The following is a 4335-nucleotide window of genomic DNA, read 5'->3' on the forward strand; positions in this document are numbered from 1 at the left end:
GTTTGTGAAAAAGAAAGATGGATCAATGAGAATGTGTATCGATTATAGGGAATTGAATAAGGTTACAATTAAGAACCAATACCCATTACCTAGGATTGATGATCTTTTTGATCAATTGCAAGGAGCTAGGTATTTCTCTAAGATAGATTTAAGATCAGGATATCATCAGTTGAAAGTGCAAGAGGAGGACATACCTAAAACTGCTTTTAGAACTAGGTATGGTCATTATGAGTTTACAGTCATGCCCTTTGGATTAACAAATGCCCCAGCTGCATTTATGGACATGATGAATAGAATCTGTAAACCATACTTGGATAAATTTGTAATCGTGTTCATTGACGATATACTTATTTATTCCAAAAGTCAGAAGGAACATTGTGAGCACTTGCATACTCTCTTAACTTTGTTAAGAAAGGAAAAGCTTTATGCCAAATTCTCGAAGTGCGAATTCTGGCTACAAGAAGTGCAATTTTTAGGTCATATGGTGAATCACGAAGGAATTCACGTAGATGCTGCTAAAATAGAAGCAATCACGAATTGGAAAGCTCCACGAACGGCTATGGAAGTTAGAAGTTTTCTAGGCTTAGCTGGATATTATAGACGATTTATTAAAGATTTTTCTAGGAAAGTTGTACCTTTAACTAAGCTAACCTGTAAAGTCGCTAAGTTTGAATGGGGATCTAGACAAGAGGAAGCTTTTAGGATTCTAAAGCACAAATTGACAAATGCTCCAATTTTAGCTTTACCCAAAGGAACTGAGGATTTTGAAGTATACTGTGATGCTTCAAAATTAGGATATGGATGTGTGTTGATGCAACGCAAAAAGGTAATTGCGTATGCCTCTAGGCAATTGAAAAAGCACGAAGAAAATTATACAACTCATGATCTAGAGTTAGGAGCCATAATTTTCGCCCTTAAGATCTGGAGACATTATCTGTATGGAAGTAAGTTTACTGTCTATACGGACCATAAGAGTTTAAGGTATATATTTGGGCAAAAAGAGTTAAATATGAGGCAAAGAAGGTGGATGGAAATCTTAAGTGATTACGACTGTGATATTCAATATCACGAAGGAAAGGCGAACGTAGTTGCCGACGCCTTAAGTCGTAAATATCATGAAAAACAAAAGTGAGTCCGTGCTCTTAGGTTAAATCTACAATTAGATTTAATGGAACAAATAAAGGAAGTTCAAGAAACGGCAATCAAGGACGATGCAGAAGGAATGAAAGGTTACCTAAAGGAATTAGAACAAGGAAAAGATGGAATTTGGAGATTCCACAAGAAACGAATTTGGGTACCTAGGCAAGGAGAATTAAGAAATAAGATTTTAGAAGAATCTCATAAATCTAGGTATACTGTACATCCAGGAAATAATAAGATGTACCAAGATTTAAGAAATAATTTTTGGTGGATAGGAATGAAAAAGGATATAGCCGAATACGTATCTAAGTGTTTAACCTGTTCACAAGTTAAAGCCGAACATCAGAAACCTTCAGGACTACTACAACAGTTAGAAATGCCTGTATGGAAATGGGAACTCATAACAATGGATTTTGTTACTAAGTTACCCAGAACCAGGAAAGGTAATGATGCTATTTGGGTAATTGTGGACCGATTAACCAAATCAGCTCATTTTCTACCAATGAAGGAAACCTTTAGCATGGAAAGATTAGCCAAGTTGTATGTAGATGAAGTAGTATCCTTACATGGAGTCCCACTCTCCATTGTATCGGATAGAGATAGTCGTTTTACTTCCCGTTTCTGGACAAGTTTCCAAGAAGCAATGGGAACTCGACTTAAATTGAGTACTGCATATCATCCTCAAACAGATGGACAAAGTGAAAGGACGATATAAACCCTAGAAGACATGCTCCGAGCATGTGTAATTGACTTTGGTGGTAATTGGGATAGCCATTTACCATTAATTGAATTCTCCTATAACAATAGTTATCATTCAAGCATCGAAGTTGCTCCATTCGAAGCACTGTATGGACGCAAGTGCAGAACTCCCGTTTGTTGGGCAGAGATAGGAGAAAGTCAGTTATCAGGACCAGAGATTGTGCAAGAAACTACTGACAAGATATCGCAAATCAAGGAAAGACTGAAGACTGCTAGAGATCGTCAGAAGAGCTATGCAGACAATCGCCGTAAGCCATTAGAATTCCGAGTCGAAGACAAAGTACTTTTGAAAGTATCTCCTTGGAAAGGAGTAGTAGATTCAGTAAGAAAGGAAAACTGAGTCCCAGATATGTTGGACCATTCCTAGTGATCCAACGAATAGGACCGGTAGCTTATCGTTTACAACTACCAGAAGAATTAGTTGGAGTACATGATGTGTTTCATGTATCCAATCTCAAGAAATGTTTATCAGATGAATCCCTGGTAATACCTCTTCAAGATATAGAGGTAAATGAAAAACTGAAATTCGTAGAGAAACCTTTACAAATAGAAGATCGGAAGATTAAGTTCCTCAAACATAAACGACTGGTGTTGGTCAAAGTCAAATGGGAATCCAAGAGAGGACCAGAATATACTTGGGAACTGGAATCAGAGATGAAACGAAAGTATCCTCATCTATTTCAGTAAATCTCGAGGACGAGATTTTTCTCAAGGTGGGGAGGATGTAACAACTGCCACTAAAATTAATAGTTAGGACAATAATTAGTTAATAAGGAAACCCTAATTAAGACACCCAAGTAATTTTGCACTAGCCCTAAAATTTTCAGAATGATCGGAATCAGGATCAGGGCCCCTAAAACTCAAGGGGGCAAACCCTAGTTGATAATTATCCTAATTAAAACGTTGCTAACAGCTGATTGGTTGAAATTGTTGATTCATGCAAGCTACTCCCGTGCATGGCAAGTCTAGGTTTTATAGGTATCCCTTACGGACCGTAAGGGATCAGGCTTACGGTCCGTAAGCAAGGCCAAATTTTGGCTATAAATAACCGACCTTGGGACTTGCACAGGGGAATTAAAACGACGTAAAACACTTTTGTGTACGTCGAGTTCAGGCCAATATATCACAATTAAACACACACGATCACGAGGTGCTGCCGCAATCAGGGTAATAACTCGATCGCTATTACGATTCAACGTCCGATCGATTATAACTATCCAACGATTGTCCGAGTGCTGCTCAAATTGAGCTTGTACTTTGTTATTCATTGTGATTTCGACTTGAATGTTTGAGTGCTGTTCGAATTTGGACTATGCTCTGTCACTCGTTGTGAATCCATTGAATTGTTAAGTATTGCACTTGATAATAGTTGTGAGGGTTTAATCTCGTGAATTGACGTAACTGCTGAATTAGTTACTAATCCCGTTTGTGTGTGAATTGTTATTTAAATTAGGTTAGAAGGCTAATCAGTAAAGCTTATACTCTGCTCGTAAATCTGCAATGTGAGTCATTCTCTTTTTCTCACAGTTTGTGAGTCATTCTCTTTTTATCAACTGTTTTACAAAACTCCAAATTATTTTCAAAGTTATAATTACAGGGATTAAGTCTATGTAATCACCAAAGTACAGCCGGTATGTGGGGTTTTGTATACATTACTTGTTTCCCGTCACACTTGGACAACGAGTTAGCCAAGGGGTGATCTGACCACAGTCACAGACACCATTTGGACAACGAGATAGCCAATGGGTAGTCGAGTGACAAGTACTGTGGGTAGTTGGTTTGATATCAGAAACATTGTAATTCCCCTTAATACTGTAGATTATAACAAATGTGTCGTTTTAAGTAAAATGAATGATTCACTCAGTATTTCCCTGCTGACAAAACCTTTTTCAAACATGTTTCAGGTGATATGGTATGAGCAAAGAAAAGTGCCGTGGAGCACTCCCAGCTTAGAAAAGTGGCTCAATGTAAATAAATAAATGAACATGTTTTGAAAATAAAGATTTCCCTGAGAAATCACAGTATTGTAAATTTTGGGAATTTATCCCTAAATTATGAAACGAGCAGTTTAAATTATTAAGAGATCCTGTTTTAAAAAGACTTCCGCTGTCGCCTAAATCAAATACCACGGGATTCCTGTCCCGCGGCTCCTGAAACGGGTCAAACCGGGTCGGGGGTCGTGACAATGGGATAGGTGTAACTCTATAGTTTTAACTTGGTTCTTGAATTCTATTAGTGAAGAGTTATATATGGGGAATGTCTTTGCTAAATTGGCTAGTGATGTTTGGTCAGATTTAAAGGAAACTTATAACAAAGTTGATAGATCGGTTGTGTTTGATTTGTATCAGAAAATTAATTCGTTTAGTCAAAATGGATCTACTGTGTCTGAATATTATCATAAGTTGAATGTTATGTGGGGACAGCTCGATCAGATTT

This window comes from Helianthus annuus, chromosome 1 (assembly GCF_002127325.2).
Source record: "Helianthus annuus cultivar XRQ/B chromosome 1, HanXRQr2.0-SUNRISE, whole genome shotgun sequence".
In the NCBI taxonomy this organism is placed as follows: domain Eukaryota; kingdom Viridiplantae; phylum Streptophyta; class Magnoliopsida; order Asterales; family Asteraceae; genus Helianthus; species Helianthus annuus.